General features: G+C 46.4%; 5 non-coding genes and 1 pseudogene across 5 annotated transcripts; all 6 read left to right on the plus strand.

Annotated features, from left to right (window-relative positions):
* The first annotated feature begins 698 nt into the window (after positions 1-698).
* Positions 699-889, plus strand: LOC130318045 (U2 spliceosomal RNA). The gene has a single exon (XR_008865018.1). It is a non-coding gene; the product is annotated as a U2 spliceosomal RNA (small nuclear RNA).
* Positions 890-2,981: 2,092 nt separating this feature from the next.
* On the plus strand, positions 2,982-3,172 carry LOC130318057 (U2 spliceosomal RNA). Its single transcript, XR_008865029.1, has one exon. It is a non-coding gene; the product is annotated as a U2 spliceosomal RNA (small nuclear RNA).
* Positions 3,173-5,264: 2,092 nt separating this feature from the next.
* LOC130317866 (U2 spliceosomal RNA) lies at positions 5,265-5,455 on the plus strand. Its single transcript, XR_008864874.1, has one exon. It is a non-coding gene; the product is annotated as a U2 spliceosomal RNA (small nuclear RNA).
* Positions 5,456-7,533: 2,078 nt separating this feature from the next.
* Positions 7,534-7,724, plus strand: LOC130317878 (U2 spliceosomal RNA). The gene has a single exon (XR_008864885.1). It is a non-coding gene; the product is annotated as a U2 spliceosomal RNA (small nuclear RNA).
* Positions 7,725-9,813: 2,089 nt separating this feature from the next.
* On the plus strand, positions 9,814-10,004 carry LOC130317890 (U2 spliceosomal RNA). The gene has a single exon (XR_008864896.1). It is a non-coding gene; the product is annotated as a U2 spliceosomal RNA (small nuclear RNA).
* A 2,087-nt stretch (positions 10,005-12,091) lies between these two features.
* Positions 12,092-12,309, plus strand: LOC130318022 (U2 spliceosomal RNA; annotated as a pseudogene).
* The last annotated feature ends 5,278 nt before the right edge of the window (positions 12,310-17,587 follow it).

Consider the following 17,587-nt stretch of genomic DNA (forward strand, 5'->3'; position numbering starts at 1 on the left):
TGATGTCGTCTATTATGGCCTTCATAGAAGCAACAGGAGATTGTTGCATCCATCTAGAACCCTCAGAACTACAGTGCTATGATGTCACTCACTTCCACAGGCCTTGCAGAGTGTAAACAACAACAACCCAGCTTTGTTGTGTATGTAACCATAGGGATTGTGATGTCACCTAGAACCTTCACAGCAGCGACAGCTTTATGAGGAGCATCAGCACTGCTCTGCCTGAGCAGAACCATCACCGCCATAGGTTGTCAAATAACCCGGATTTAACCCACACAGGTAAGTCCAATGGGGTGCAGGCATGTCCTCTATGCTTACAGCTTCCCGTGGGTGTTGGTTTGATACCGTTTGGGGACAGCCAAGGAGGCATCTGCAGGCAACAAAGGTAGGTGTGTGCTTGTGTGTGTGTTTCCTATGCAGATCCTAAGCCCAGTGTCACATGCAAGTAGGAGGAGTAAGAAGGGTTCCTGGCAAATCCGGGTTATGGATTGCATTTAAAAAGGCCCCGTGGGAGTGCAATGGGCCCCTGTCTTGCTGCTTAGCAATAATGGTATGGGTTTAGGTTCTGCTGTGTGTACTGGTGGTTGACTGCCCCCCAGCCCAGAGTGTGCATGGAAAATTGTCTGGCAGCCTCCCTGACAGCAAGCAGTGATAGTGCCCATGAAGGGGACCTTGTTGGGCCCGCCCCTTTCACGGTTATCGCTTCTCGGCCTTTTGGCTAAGATCAAGTGTAGTATCTGTTCTTATCAGTTTAATATCTGATACGTCCCCTATCTGGGGACCATATATTAAATGGATTTTTGAGAACGGGGGCCGATTTCGAAGCTTGCTTCCGTCGCCCTATGCATTGACCCGATATGGCAGTATCTTCGGGTACAGTGCACCACCCCCTTACAGGGTTAAAAAGAAAGATTCCTACTTTCATTGCTACCTGCTTGCTGGCTAGCCAGCTAGCCAGCCCTGTGGGCCTCTGCTGCTGCTGCTGCTGCTGCTGCAGCCAAAAAACAAAAGGTGGTGCTGCTGCTGCTTCTGCTGCTTCTGCTTGTGTCTGGCCGCTGTTGGAGCGTCCAGGCACAGGACTTCTGCTGCTGCTGACTAAATGGCCTCCTTAATTGGATCATTTGAGTAGCCAGCACACCTGTGCAGGTAGGGCATGACATGATAGGCAGCTGCCTTGATAGCGGGTGGGTGCTGAATGTTCCTAATTGACAAAATAAGATTAATGCTTATGAAGAAATATAAAATCTCATCCCTTCCCCAATATCGCGCCACACCCCTACCCCTTAATTCCCTGGTTGAACTTGATGGACATATGTCTTTTTTCGACCGTACTAACTATGTAACTATGTAACATAACATGGGGGGGTCTCCTGGCTGTTCACACAGGTGTGTCATTGCTGTACATTGACCATGCATTGCTTCTGTGGTATTGCAAAGGCAAAGACAAATGCTTCCAGCCATCCATTGCACTAATGGATTGGTCATCAGCTGGCTGTCTATGTCCCGCATCAATATAGACCAAAGTACAGAGGGTTAGGCTATGCTATAGTGCACCTACCTGATGCATCAGAAGGTGCGAGGCCCTTGCTAAATTCTGTGCACAGACTTTGAGATCTATGCTTTAGACTGTATCTAAACCTGCTCCAACATGGACTGACATTCTGGCCTACTTTCAGCCGATGCGACTTGTCTGTCGCTGAACAGTCGCTTTTTATGTATTCAGCACCTATGTATAATGTTGTAAAAATGCTCTAGAAGCTAAAGTCGCAGAAATGTCACACATATTTGGCCTGCAACTTTCTGTGCGACAAATTCAGACAGGAAAAATCAGTATAAATCCTTAGAAAATTATCCCCCAGTGTCTCCATCTGCTGGCGGTATTGAATAAGCATTGCTGCACTGATGGGGTATGCATTAGACGAAAAAAAAGAAGAAAAAGAAGAATAATACGCCCAGAAAAGAGGCGAAAAGGAGAAAAACGTAAAAAAACGTGAAAAAAAAGTAAGAGGAAGAGAAGGGAAAAAAAGGTGGAAATGGGTTTAAAAGTGATTTCGGCGGAGAAATATATATATATATATATATATATATATATATATATATATATATATACGCGCACACACACACATATATATAAACGTATTCTCCGTTGAGATATTGCAGCCGCTGCTGTGTCCAGGCCCAGGAGCCTTAGCACTGTGCTGTGATGTCACTCAATACCACTGACATCACTAGGTGTAAACAACATCTCTCCTTTGCTGTGTATGTGACTATGGAGCTGTTTGGTGATGTCGTCTATTATGGCCTTCATAGAAGCAACAGGAGATTGTTGCATCCATCTAGAACCCTCAGAACTACAGTGCTATGATGTCACTCACTTCCACAGGCCTTGCAGAGTGTAAACAACAACAACCCAGCTTTGTTGTGTATGTAACCATAGGGATTGTGATGTCACCTAGAACCTTCACAGCAGCGACAGCTTTATGAGGAGCATCAGCACTGCTCTGCCTGAGCAGAACCATCACCGCCATAGGTTGTCAAATAACCCGGATTTAACCCACACAGGTAAGTCCAATGGGGTGCAGGCATGTCCTCTATGCTTACAGCTTCCCGTGGGTGTTGGTTTGATACCGTTTGGGGACAGCCAAGGAGGCATCTGCAGGCAACAAAGGTAGGTGTGTGCTTGTGTGTGTGTTTCCTATGCAGATCCTAAGCCCAGTGTCACATGCAAGTAGGAGGAGTAAGAAGGGTTCCTGGCAAATCCGGGTTATGGATTGCATTTAAAAAGGCCCCGTGGGAGTGCAATGGGCCCCTGTCTTGCTGCTTAGCAATAATGGTATGGGTTTAGGTTCTGCTGTGTGTACTGGTGGTTGACTGCCCCCCAGCCCAGAGTGTGCATGGAAAATTGTCTGGCAGCCTCCCTGACAGCAAGCAGTGATAGTGCCCATGAAGGGGACCTTGTTGGGCCCGCCCCTTTCACGGTTATCGCTTCTCGGCCTTTTGGCTAAGATCAAGTGTAGTATCTGTTCTTATCAGTTTAATATCTGATACGTCCCCTATCTGGGGACCATATATTAAATGGATTTTTGAGAACGGGGGCCGATTTCGAAGCTTGCTTCCGTCGCCCTATGCATTGACCCGATATGGCAGTATCTTCGGGTACAGTGCACCACCCCCTTACAGGGTTAAAAAGAAAGATTCCTACTTTCATTGCTACCTGCTTGCTGGCTAGCCAGCTAGCCAGCCCTGTGGGCCTCTGCTGCTGCTGCTGCTGCTGCTGCAGCCAAAAAACAAAAGGTGGTGCTGCTGCTGCTTCTGCTGCTTCTGCTTGTGTCTGGCCGCTGTTGGAGCGTCCAGGCACAGGACTTCTGCTGCTGCTGACTAAATGGCCTCCTTAATTGGATCATTTGAGTAGCCAGCACACCTGTGCAGGTAGGGCATGACATGATAGGCAGCTGCCTTGATAGCGGGTGGGTGCTGAATGTTCCTAATTGACAAAATAAGATTAATGCTTATGAAGAAATATAAAATCTCATCCCTTCCCCAATATCGCGCCACACCCCTACCCCTTAATTCCCTGGTTGAACTTGATGGACATATGTCTTTTTTCGACCGTACTAACTATGTAACTATGTAACATAACATGGGGGGGTCTCCTGGCTGTTCACACAGGTGTGTCATTGCTGTACATTGACCATGCATTGCTTCTGTGGTATTGCAAAGGCAAAGACAAATGCTTCCAGCCATCCATTGCACTAATGGATTGGTCATCAGCTGGCTGTCTATGTCCCGCATCAATATAGACCAAAGTACAGAGGGTTAGGCTATGCTATAGTGCACCTACCTGATGCATCAGAAGGTGCGAGGCCCTTGCTAAATTCTGTGCACAGACTTTGAGATCTATGCTTTAGACTGTATCTAAACCTGCTCCAACATGGACTGACATTCTGGCCTACTTTCAGCCGATGCGACTTGTCTGTCGCTGAACAGTCGCTTTTTATGTATTCAGCACCTATGTATAATGTTGTAAAAATGCTCTAGAAGCTAAAGTCGCAGAAATGTCACACATATTTGGCCTGCAACTTTCTGTGCGACAAATTCAGACAGGAAAAATCAGTATAAATCCTTAGAAAATTATCCCCCAGTGTCTCCATCTGCTGGCGGTATTGAATAAGCATTGCTGCACTGATGGGGTATGCATTAGACGAAAAAAAAGAAGAAAAAGAAGAATAATACGCCCAGAAAAGAGGCGAAAAGGAGAAAAACGTAAAAAAACGTGAAAAAAAAGTAAGAGGAAGAGAAGGGAAAAAAAGGTGGAAATGGGTTTAAAAGTGATTTCGGCGGAGAAATATATATATATATATATATATATATATATATATATATATATATATACGCGCACACACACACATATATATAAACGTATTCTCCGTTGAGATATTGCAGCCGCTGCTGTGTCCAGGCCCAGGAGCCTTAGCACTGTGCTGTGATGTCACTCAATACCACTGACATCACTAGGTGTAAACAACATCTCTCCTTTGCTGTGTATGTGACTATGGAGCTGTTTGGTGATGTCGTCTATTATGGCCTTCATAGAAGCAACAGGAGATTGTTGCATCCATCTAGAACCCTCAGAACTACAGTGCTATGATGTCACTCACTTCCACAGGCCTTGCAGAGTGTAAACAACAACAACCCAGCTTTGTTGTGTATGTAACCATAGGGATTGTGATGTCACCTAGAACCTTCACAGCAGCGACAGCTTTATGAGGAGCATCAGCACTGCTCTGCCTGAGCAGAACCATCACCGCCATAGGTTGTCAAATAACCCGGATTTAACCCACACAGGTAAGTCCAATGGGGTGCAGGCATGTCCTCTATGCTTACAGCTTCCCGTGGGTGTTGGTTTGATACCGTTTGGGGACAGCCAAGGAGGCATCTGCAGGCAACAAAGGTAGGTGTGTGCTTGTGTGTGTGTTTCCTATGCAGATCCTAAGCCCAGTGTCACATGCAAGTAGGAGGAGTAAGAAGGGTTCCTGGCAAATCCGGGTTATGGATTGCATTTAAAAAGGCCCCGTGGGAGTGCAATGGGCCCCTGTCTTGCTGCTTAGCAATAATGGTATGGGTTTAGGTTCTGCTGTGTGTACTGGTGGTTGACTGCCCCCCAGCCCAGAGTGTGCATGGAAAATTGTCTGGCAGCCTCCCTGACAGCAAGCAGTGATAGTGCCCATGAAGGGGACCTTGTTGGGCCCGCCCCTTTCACGGTTATCGCTTCTCGGCCTTTTGGCTAAGATCAAGTGTAGTATCTGTTCTTATCAGTTTAATATCTGATACGTCCCCTATCTGGGGACCATATATTAAATGGATTTTTGAGAACGGGGGCCGATTTCGAAGCTTGCTTCCGTCGCCCTATGCATTGACCCGATATGGCAGTATCTTCGGGTACAGTGCACCACCCCCTTACAGGGTTAAAAAGAAAGATTCCTACTTTCATTGCTACCTGCTTGCTGGCTAGCCAGCTAGCCAGCCCTGTGGGCCTTGCTGCTGCTGCTGCTGCTGCTGCAGCCAAAAAACAAAAGGTGGTGCTGCTGCTGCTTCTGCTGCTTCTGCTTGTGTCTGGCCGCTGTTGGAGCGTCCAGGCACAGGACTTCTGCTGCTGCTGACTAAATGGCCTCCTTAATTGGATCATTTGAGTAGCCAGCACACCTGTGCAGGTAGGGCATGACATGATAGGCAGCTGCCTTGATAGCGGGTGGGTGCTGAATGTTCCTAATTGACAAAATAAGATTAATGCTTATGAAGAAATATAAAATCTCATCCCTTCCCCAATATCGCGCCACACCCCTACCCCTTAATTCCCTGGTTGAACTTGATGGACATATGTCTTTTTTCGACCGTACTAACTATGTAACTATGTAACATAACATGGGGGGGTCTCCTGGCTGTTCACACAGGTGTGTCATTGCTGTACATTGACCATGCATTGCTTCTGTGGTATTGCAAAGGCAAAGACAAATGCTTCCAGCCATCCATTGCACTAATGGATTGGTCATCAGCTGGCTGTCTATGTCCCGCATCAATATAGACCAAAGTACAGAGGGTTAGGCTATGCTATAGTGCACCTACCTGATGCATCAGAAGGTGCGAGGCCCTTGCTAAATTCTGTGCACAGACTTTGAGATCTATGCTTTAGACTGTATCTAAACCTGCTCCAACATGGACTGACATTCTGGCCTACTTTCAGCCGATGCGACTTGTCTGTCGCTGAACAGTCGCTTTTTATGTATTCAGCACCTATGTATAATGTTGTAAAAATGCTCTAGAAGCTAAAGTCGCAGAAATGTCACACATATTTGGCCTGCAACTTTCTGTGCGACAAATTCAGACAGGAAAAATCAGTATAAATCCTTAGAAAATTATCCCCCAGTGTCTCCATCTGCTGGCGGTATTGAATAAGCATTGCTGCACTGATGGGGTATGCATTAGACGAAAAAAAAGAAGAAAAAGAAGAATAATACGCCCAGAAAAGAGGCGAAAAGGAGAAAAACGTAAAAAAAACGTGAAAAAAAAGTAAGAGGAAGAGAAGGGAAAAAAAGGTGGAAATGGGTTTAAAAGTGATTTCGGCGGAGAAATATATATATATATATATATATATATATATATACGCGCACACACACACATATATATAAACGTATTCTCCGTTGAGATATTGCAGCCGCTGCTGTGTCCAGGCCCAGGAGCCTTAGCACTGTGCTGTGATGTCACTCAATACCACTGACATCACTAGGTGTAAACAACATCTCTCCTTTGCTGTGTATGTGACTATGGAGCTGTTTGGTGATGTCGTCTATTATGGCCTTCATAGAAGCAACAGGAGATTGTTGCATCCATCTAGAACCCTCAGAACTACAGTGCTATGATGTCACTCACTTCCACAGGCCTTGCAGAGTGTAAACAACAACAACCCAGCTTTGTTGTGTATGTAACCATAGGGATTGTGATGTCACCTAGAACCTTCACAGCAGCGACAGCTTTATGAGGAGCATCAGCACTGCTCTGCCTGAGCAGAACCATCACCGCCATAGGTTGTCAAATAACCCGGATTTAACCCACACAGGTAAGTCCAATGGGGTGCAGGCATGTCCTCTATGCTTACAGCTTCCCGTGGGTGTTGGTTTGATACCGTTTGGGGACAGCCAAGGAGGCATCTGCAGGCAACAAAGGTAGGTGTGTGCTTGTGTGTGTGTTTCCTATGCAGATCCTAAGCCCAGTGTCACATGCAAGTAGGAGGAGTAAGAAGGGTTCCTGGCAAATCCGGGTTATGGATTGCATTTAAAAAGGCCCCGTGGGAGTGCAATGGGCCCCTGTCTTGCTGCTTAGCAATAATGGTATGGGTTTAGGTTCTGCTGTGTGTACTGGTGGTTGACTGCCCCCCAGCCCAGAGTGTGCATGGAAAATTGTCTGGCAGCCTCCCTGACAGCAAGCAGTGATAGTGCCCATGAAGGGGACCTTGTTGGGCCCGCCCCTTTCACGGTTATCGCTTCTCGGCCTTTTGGCTAAGATCAAGTGTAGTATCTGTTCTTATCAGTTTAATATCTGATACGTCCCCTATCTGGGGACCATATATTAAATGGATTTTTGAGAACGGGGGCCGATTTCGAAGCTTGCTTCCGTCGCCCTATGCATTGACCCGATATGGCAGTATCTTCGGGTACAGTGCACCACCCCCTTACAGGGTTAAAAAGAAAGATTCCTACTTTCATTGCTACCTGCTTGCTGGCTAGCCAGCTAGCCAGCCCTGTGGGCCTTGCTGCTGCTGCTGCTGCTGCTGCAGCCAAAAAACAAAAGGTGGTGCTGCTGCTGCTTCTGCTGCTTCTGCTTGTGTCTGGCCGCTGTTGGAGCGTCCAGGCACAGGACTTCTGCTGCTGCTGACTAAATGGCCTCCTTAATTGGATCATTTGAGTAGCCAGCACACCTGTGCAGGTAGGGCATGACATGATAGGCAGCTGCCTTGATAGCGGGTGGGTGCTGAATGTTCCTAATTGACAAAATAAGATTAATGCTTATGAAGAAATATAAAATCTCATCCCTTCCCCAATATCGCGCCACACCCCTACCCCTTAATTCCCTGGTTGAACTTGATGGACATATGTCTTTTTTCGACCGTACTAACTATGTAACTATGTAACATAACATGGGGGGGTCTCCTGGCTGTTCACACAGGTGTGTCATTGCTGTACATTGACCATGCATTGCTTCTGTGGTATTGCAAAGGCAAAGACAAATGCTTCCAGCCATCCATTGCACTAATGGATTGGTCATCAGCTGGCTGTCTATGTCCCGCATCAATATAGACCAAAGTACAGAGGGTTAGGCTATGCTATTGTGCACCTACCTGATGCATCAGAAGGTGCGAGGCCCTTGCTAAATTCTGTGCACAGACTTTGAGATCTATACTTTAGACTGTATCTAAACCTGCTCCAACATGGACTGACATTCTGGCCTACTTTCAGCCGATGCGACTTGTCTGTCGCTGAACAGTCGCTTTTTATGTATTCAGCACCTATGTATAATGTTGTAAAAATGCTCTAGAAGCTAAAGTCGCAGAAATGTCACACATATTTGGCCTGCAACTTTCTGTGCGACAAATTCAGACAGGAAAAATCAGTATAAATCCTTAGAAAATTATCCCCCAGTGTCTCCATCTGCTGGCGGTATTGAATAAGCATTGCTGCACTGATGGGGTATGCATTAGACGAAAAAAAAGAAGAAAAAGAAGAATAATACGCCCAGAAAAGAGGCGAAAAGGAGAAAAACGTAAAAAAACGTGAAAAAAAAGTAAGAGGAAGAGAAGGGAAAAAAAGGTGGAAATGGGTTTAAAAGTGATTTCGGCGGAGAAATATATATATATATATATATATATATATATATATATATATATATACGCGCACACACACACATATATATAAACGTATTCTCCGTTGAGATATTGCAGCCGCTGCTGTGTCCAGGCCCAGGAGCCTTAGCACTGTGCTGTGATGTCACTCAATACCACTGACATCACTAGGTGTAAACAACATCTCTCCTTTGCTGTGTATGTGACTATGGAGCTGTTTGGTGATGTCGTCTATTATGGCCTTCATAGAAGCAACAGGAGATTGTTGCATCCATCTAGAACCCTCAGAACTACAGTGCTATGATGTCACTCACTTCCACAGGCCTTGCAGAGTGTAAACAACAACAACCCAGCTTTGTTGTGTATGTAACCATAGGGATTGTGATGTCACCTAGAACCTTCACAGCAGCGACAGCTTTATGAGGAGCATCAGCACTGCTCTGCCTGAGCAGAACCATCACCGCCATAGGTTGTCAAATAACCCGGATTTAACCCACACAGGTAAGTCCAATGGGGTGCAGGCATGTCCTCTATGCTTACAGCTTCCCGTGGGTGTTGGTTTGATACCGTTTGGGGACAGCCAAGGAGGCATCTGCAGGCAACAAAGGTAGGTGTGTGCTTGTGTGTGTGTTTCCTATGCAGATCCTAAGCCCAGTGTCACATGCAAGTAGGAGGAGTAAGAAGGGTTCCTGGCAAATCCGGGTTATGGATTGCATTTAAAAAGGCCCCGTGGGAGTGCAATGGGCCCCTGTCTTGCTGCTTAGCAATAATGGTATGGGTTTAGGTTCTGCTGTGTGTACTGGTGGTTGACTGCCCCCCAGCCCAGAGTGTGCATGGAAAATTGTCTGGCAGCCTCCCTGACAGCAAGCAGTGATAGTGCCCATGAAGGGGACCTTGTTGGGCCCGCCCCTTTCACGGTTATCGCTTCTCGGCCTTTTGGCTAAGATCAAGTGTAGTATCTGTTCTTATCAGTTTAATATCTGATACGTCCCCTATCTGGGGACCATATATTAAATGGATTTTTGAGAACGGGGGCCGATTTCGAAGCTTGCTTCCGTCGCCCTATGCATTGACCCGATATGGCAGTATCTTCGGGTACAGTGCACCACCCCCTTACAGGGTTAAAAAGAAAGATTCCTACTTTCATTGCTACCTGCTTGCTGGCTAGCCAGCTAGCCAGCCCTGTGGGCCTTGCTGCTGCTGCTGCTGCTGCTGCAGCCAAAAAACAAAAGGTGGTGCTGCTGCTGCTTCTGCTGCTTCTGCTTGTGTCTGGCCGCTGTTGGAGCGTCCAGGCACAGGACTTCTGCTGCTGCTGACTAAATGGCCTCCTTAATTGGATCATTTGAGTAGCCAGCACACCTGTGCAGGTAGGGCATGACATGATAGGCAGCTGCCTTGATAGCGGGTGGGTGCTGAATGTTCCTAATTGACAAAATAAGATTAATGCTTATGAAGAAATATAAAATCTCATCCCTTCCCCAATATCGCGCCACACCCCTACCCCTTAATTCCCTGGTTGAACTTGATGGACATATGTCTTTTTTCGACCGTACTAACTATGTAACTATGTAACATAACATGGGGGGGTCTCCTGGCTGTTCACACAGGTGTGTCATTGCTGTACATTGACCATGCATTGCTTCTGTGGTATTGCAAAGGCAAAGACAAATGCTTCCAGCCATCCATTGCACTAATGGATTGGTCATCAGCTGGCTGTCTATGTCCCGCATCAATATAGACCAAAGTACAGAGGGTTAGGCTATGCTATTGTGCACCTACCTGATGCATCAGAAGGTGCGAGGCCCTTGCTAAATTCTGTGCACAGACTTTGAGATCTATACTTTAGACTGTATCTAAACCTGCTCCAACATGGACTGACATTCTGGCCTACTTTCAGCCGATGCGACTTGTCTGTCGCTGAACAGTCGCTTTTTATGTATTCAGCACCTATGTATAATGTTGTAAAAATGCTCTAGAAGCTAAAGTCGCAGAAATGTCACACATATTTGGCCTGCAACTTTCTGTGCGACAAATTCAGACAGGAAAAATCAGTATAAATCCTTAGAAAATTATCCCCCAGTGTCTCCATCTGCTGGCGGTATTGAATAAGCATTGCTGCACTGATGGGGTATGCATTAGACGAAAAAAAAGAAGAAAAAGAAGAATAATACGCCCAGAAAAGAGGCGAAAAGGAGAAAAACGTAAAAAAACGTGAAAAAAAAGTAAGAGGAAGAGAAGGGAAAAAAAGGTGGAAATGGGTTTAAAAGTGATTTCGGCGGAGAAATATATATATATATATATATATATATATATATATATATATATACGCGCACACACACACATATATATAAACGTATTCTCCGTTGAGATATTGCAGCCGCTGCTGTGTCCAGGCCCAGGAGCCTTAGCACTGTGCTGTGATGTCACTCAATACCACTGACATCACTAGGTGTAAACAACATCTCTCCTTTGCTGTGTATGTGACTATGGAGCTGTTTGGTGATGTCGTCTATTATGGCCTTCATAGAAGCAACAGGAGATTGTTGCATCCATCTAGAACCCTCAGAACTACAGTGCTATGATGTCACTCACTTCCACAGGCCTTGCAGAGTGTAAACAACAACAACCCAGCTTTGTTGTGTATGTAACCATAGGGATTGTGATGTCACCTAGAACCTTCACAGCAGCGACAGCTTTATGAGGAGCATCAGCACTGCTCTGCCTGAGCAGAACCATCACCGCCATAGGTTGTCAAATAACCCGGATTTAACCCACACAGGTAAGTCCAATGGGGTGCAGGCATGTCCTCTATGCTTACAGCTTCCCGTGGGTGTTGGTTTGATACCGTTTGGGGACAGCCAAGGAGGCATCTGCAGGCAACAAAGGTAGGTGTGTGCTTGTGTGTGTGTTTCCTATGCAGATCCTAAGCCCAGTGTCACATGCAAGTAGGAGGAGTAAGAAGGGTTCCTGGCAAATCCGGGTTATGGATTGCATTTAAAAAGGCCCCGTGGGAGTGCAATGGGCCCCTGTCTTGCTGCTTAGCAATAATGGTATGGGTTTAGGTTCTGCTGTGTGTACTGGTGGTTGACTGCCCCCCAGCCCAGAGTGTGCATGGAAAATTGTCTGGCAGCCTCCCTGACAGCAAGCAGTGATAGTGCCCATGAAGGGGACCTTGTTGGGCCCGCCCCTTTCACGGTTATCGCTTCTCGGCCTTTTGGCTAAGATCAAGTGTAGTATCTGCATTTGGTCTGGTCGGAAGGTGTCTGTGGTACCCCGCTTCTCGGCCTTGGGGGATTGTCTCTCCTTACGGAGGGACTTCACCCCCTTGCTGCTATTGGGGAGCGGGCTTAGTCCACAGACAACGGGTTGCGATCCCCCTGTCTCTGGGACCTTGTGTCTCAGAAGGCATTTTCGGTACGTTGAGCGTTACCTGTAGCTTCGGAAGCACCTAGGGTACCCCCGACCTCTGCCTTGGGTAAGGGTTCCGCTTTTATAGCGGGATTCCGAGCCCCTGCTGCTATTGGGGAAGGGGCTTAGTCCCTGGGTGTGGAAGATGCCGTTCTCCTGGGCTTTCCCCTCTGGGGAAATGTCGATGCGAAATACCATCCGCATAGAGGTGTCGGAGAGCCATCGTCAGTTGAAGAACCTCCGCTTCATTGCGGAGGTGATTCTTCTTGACTACTTCCGCCTCAATAGGGAGGACATCCTGTGTCTAAATGACCAGGAAAGCCGTGGCCTGTATACCGTCACCTTCACGGCCACGGCGTGTTGCGATAACATCTATGCAACCTTGTCTGGTGCGGACCAGAGGGACGATCGACTCGACGGTCTTTCGTTCCAGTTCCTCTATGGTGAGGAACATATACCGTTGGTGGTGGCTATGCACAGCCCTCATGTGACCACGGAGGATATAGCCACTTTTCTTCGGCGATACTGCGAAGAGGTGCGATTCGCAAACAAAATATTGAACTCCGTGCGGTTCTGGAACGGCAAGAGGAAGTTCTGGGTCAAGCTCCGTAAGGATCCCGGTGGTATTGGGGGTCTTTGCCATCCGCCCCCAAATTTTGCCATCGGGAGAGTTCGGGGCTTCCTGTTCTATCCTCAAATGCCTATGTATTGCCGAAATTGCTTGAGGTTTGGCCACACCCAGGAGACCTGCGGCGCGGAGCGTGTGATTCGCTGCAATAGGTGTGGCCAAGAAGGTCACATAGCCTCAAGATGTAGCCATACGATAAGGTGTAACCTCTGCGGAGAGGAAAATCATGATTTTAATTCCTGTCCCCATAAAGCAAAAACTACGATGGGTGGGTCAAGGCTGGGCCCACCCAAAGAGGGGACAGGACAAAAGACGTCCTTTTTTAAGATGCCCAAACCCCAGAAGGCAGGTACTGATGGGTCCAGGCCCAAGACCTCTGGTGCTCCATCGGGGGGCCCACCGGTGGTAGTGCTAGGGGGAGGCCATGGGGATTCCACGAAGCCCGGGCGGGTGATCGAGTTTACTGCCCGGGAAATTGAAAGACGTCGATCGACTTCCTACCTGGCTCAAGAGCCCGCCGAAACTTCTGAAGGGGGCTCACCTGTGGCGGGTGGCAGCCGACGGGCCTCGGTGGGGGCAGAGGTGGACCCAAAATTGCAGCATAAGCCAGGTACTGGCTTGGCCCAGGGTCGCCCTGCTCCGGACGAAGAGGCCCCGGTGAAAGCCCGCCGGAAGGGGAGCCAGGTGGCCAGGTCTGAGCCCGGTCCTGTTACTCCGCCTATACAGGACAGGGCCAAGAAGACAAGTGGCGCCAAACCAGGGTTTGCTGCCCCGCCAGCAGTGGACCCGGTGGGTAAAACTGGCCATCGTCGATCGATGGGGAAGTTGGAGCAACAGTCCTCAGCAACGCTTGCTGGGGAACAAGCGATGAAAACTTCCCAAGGTAGCGGCAAAGGTTCCGGAAAAGAGGCCTCACAGGCCCCTGTGCAGCAGTTCCAGTCGTCAAAAGATGAAAGAAGACGCAGATCCATCAGCCGGGGGCCAGAGATTACATCGAGTGAGAGCAACACAGAGGATATGGACAGCAGTATGACATTTAAAAGACAAAGAGAAGAAGAAGAGGAAGACATTCAAAGGAAAGCGGCGTGCCGTAGTTCGGACGAGAGCGAGCTCAGGGTCGGGGCATCATCGATCTCAAGCTCCGACCCTCAGAACATTAAGGAGCTGATGACCCCGCAGGCGGGGGATGACGGTACGCAGCTTATTATTGACTTTGATTCTCCAAGCACGGACTCTCCATAAACTATGCCTATCCCTGTAAAAATTGCCTCACTCAATGTGAGGTCCTTAAAGAGCCCTGATCGCAGGGCTGCTTTATTTTCTTATCTAGAGACATGTGACTTTGACCTTTGCCTGCTACAAGAATGTGGAATCCCTAGTAAAATGGACTATAAAGACTTAAAAGAAGACTGGAAGCTGGGCCCATCCATATGGTCCGGTGCAAATGACTGTCGTTCTGTGGGTGTTGGGCTGCTCTGCCGAGGCCAGTCCTTTTCTATTCATACAGTAACTGAGATTGTGCCTGGCAGAGCTCTTTTAATTCATCTATATTTTAATGGACTTTTAATTCGTGTTTTAAATGTGTATGCCCCTCCTGATAAACAGGAGCGGGCAGAACTATTTGAAATTTTACCACTGTTTTGTGTTGGGTCTTCCCCCCTGCTGGTGGGAGGTGATTTTAACTGCATACGTGATGGGGAACACCGGCAGGGTGGGGATATTAATCGTAAAGACCGCACTTCTTACCTGCTTAAAAATTTTATTGATGATTTTAACTTGAAAGATTGCTGGAAGGATCTCTTGCCGGAGGACCCGGGCGCCACATGGTCCAATGGAAGAGTGAGCTCCAGAATCGATTTTATTTTTTCCTCTAGAGCTTTTAAACCCCTGAAATGCACGCTCGAGCAGAATATCTTCTCTGATCATAAGCTCCTCTTGGTGGTCCTGGAGCTAGAGGGGGAGCAAAAAGCAAAAAGGGGCCTCTGGAGATTAAACACCACACTCCTAGAGGACCCTGAGATAAAAGAGGAGTTTGTGCGGACCTACCAGTGCTGGCAATCACAAAGAAAACCCCACGAGCCTATGCTGCACTGGTGGGAGGGCACCAAATCTAAAATCAGATTTTTTTTTATCAAAGCAGGTAAGAAGAAGGCAAAAATGGAAAAACAGTGGTTTTATGTTCTTAACATGCGTTTAAATGTACTTTTTAAATTGAAAGAAGCTGGTATGGATGTAGAAAATGATATTTTAAACCTTAAAACTGAAATAAAACATGCCATAGAAAAGAAAGGGAAACAAATCATTTTTAACTCACATGTGCAGCACCTGGAGGAGGGCGAGAAATGTTCCCGTTTCTTTTTTAAAAAAGTGATGAATAGGAGGGATATCATCCAAAACCTTGAGGGTGAATCCACTCCAAAAGGCATGTTAGATGCAGTTTTTAACTTCTACCAGCTTCTTTTTAATAAGAAAGATCTTAATCCATCCTTTTTAGAACATGTTCTTAATTCCCTTGATTTTAAGCTAGATGTTTTAGACCAGGAGGTTTTATCCCGTGATCTTAACTTAGATGAACTTTTATTTGTTTTTAAAAGTTTTTCTAGTGGGAAGGCCCCTGGGGAAGATGGTTTACCCATCGAATTTTATTTAGCTTTTTGGGATATTTTAAAGGATGATATGGTTTTATTGTATAAAGAAACTTTTATTGTTAATGAACTTCCCCCTTCCTGGAGGAGGGGGATTGTATCATTACTTTTTAAAAAGGGTGAAAAGGATATGCTAAAAAATTGGCGCCCCATCACACTTTTAAATGTCGATTATAAAGTTTTAGCCAAGTTATTAGCTGTCCGTTTTAAACCTTTTATTCATAAATTAATTCACCCGAATCAGGTTTGTGGGGTACCTGGAAGGTCTATAGCTGAATCCCTAAATATTTTAAGAGATGTTTTATGGTATTTTAAGGATAGAAATCAAACTGTAGCAATTTTATCCTTAGACTTTGAAAAAGCCTTTGATAGGGTCTCCCATGAATACCTGTTTTTAGTTCTTAAAAAGATGGCAGTGCCTGAAACGATTTTAAGCCGAATCATGCTTTTATACCGATCCTGTTTTAGTCAAGTCTCTGTTAATGGCTTTTTAACCAGCGGTGTTCCTCTTTTATCAGGTGTCAAACAGGGCTGCCCCCTGTCCCCACTCCTTTTTATTTGCGCAATCGAACCACTGATGGCCCTCCTCAGAAAAGACCGGGTAGTAAGAGGCGTACCGATACCTGGTGGAGGAGGGACCCATCTAAAGGTGTTGGGGTACATGGATGATGTCACCATACTGTGCCCGGACTCTCCATCCATGAGGGGGGCATTGAGGAACACCAGCTATTTCTGCGAGGTCTCTGGTTTTAAGCTAAACACAGATAAATGTGACTGTTTTTATATTGGCTCCTGGGATTCATCCATCACCCCAGGAGTCACAATGCAACAGGATCAAATTAAAGTTTTAGGTATTGTTTTTAACCAGGTCAATGATGGGAGCCCTAACTGGGATTCAGCTATAGCTAAGATGGAGAAGAAGATTTTAATGTGGAATCTTAGAAACCTTACCATGGAGGGGAAGATTTTAATAATAAAGATGGTTTTACTCCCTATTATGCTATACATTGCCATGGTATTTCCTCCATCTATTTTATACATTAAAAAAGTAACTAGAATTGTTTTTACTTTTTTATGGGGTTCAAAAATGGAGAAATTAAAGCGTGATTTTATGTACAAAAGTAAAGATAATGGCGGGAAAGATGTTCCTAACCTTTTTACTTTCTTTTACATAAAGTATTTCTGTTTCTGTTTTAAAATTATTAAATCCGATGGCATTTTTAGCTGCTTTTTAAGGTACGCTGCGGGCATGGTTTTTAAAAGATGGTTGCGCATCCCTCTGAACGCTCCGGTGCTTCTGTGTCCCCCAAAACATTATGTGGTGTTGGAAAAGACAGTCAGGCTCCTAGGTCTCCAAGATTTGGAGCCTGACATACTGGGGGACCAGAGAAAGGTATCAAAGGTCCTCAGGCGGAGTGAGGTTACCCTGGCAGTGTCCAATTTCACACAGGCAAGATCCAAAAAGGTATGGCGGAACGTGTACGGGAAGTTTCTGGCGAATGTACACAGGGATCTTGCCTGGGCAATCGTCCACCAGTGCCTCCCTACTCGTGAGTTCCAGCACAGGCGAGGACTGGTGGCGAGAGCCAAGTGCCCGAGAGATGGCTGCGGAGTGGACGAAACGGTGCTGCACATATTTTGGAACTGCCCTTTTGCACGGGAGCTTTGGAGGAAGGTAGGCCCACTTTTGAAGTGGGCCTGCGGCCTAAAAGATTTTAATCACGAATGTGTCTTTTACGGTCTTTTTAACTGCCCCAATTTTAAACAGCAGATGATCTGCTGGATGATTATTAATTGTTTTAAAAATGCCATCTGGAAAGTTAGGAACATCTTACTTTTTAAACATGATTTTATTGATGTTAAAAACTGTATAAAGCTGGCCCTGAGTGAGATGTACATCTATTACCTAAGAGACAAGAAACAGTTGGGGGCCAGCGAGGCAGCATCCATGTGGTGTCTGCCTCTATGGAACGAAATAACAATATAATCAGTTTTTATGACATTTGTATAATG

Source organism: Hyla sarda, unplaced genomic scaffold (assembly GCF_029499605.1).
Source record: "Hyla sarda isolate aHylSar1 unplaced genomic scaffold, aHylSar1.hap1 scaffold_204, whole genome shotgun sequence".
Classification (NCBI taxonomy): domain Eukaryota; kingdom Metazoa; phylum Chordata; class Amphibia; order Anura; family Hylidae; genus Hyla; species Hyla sarda.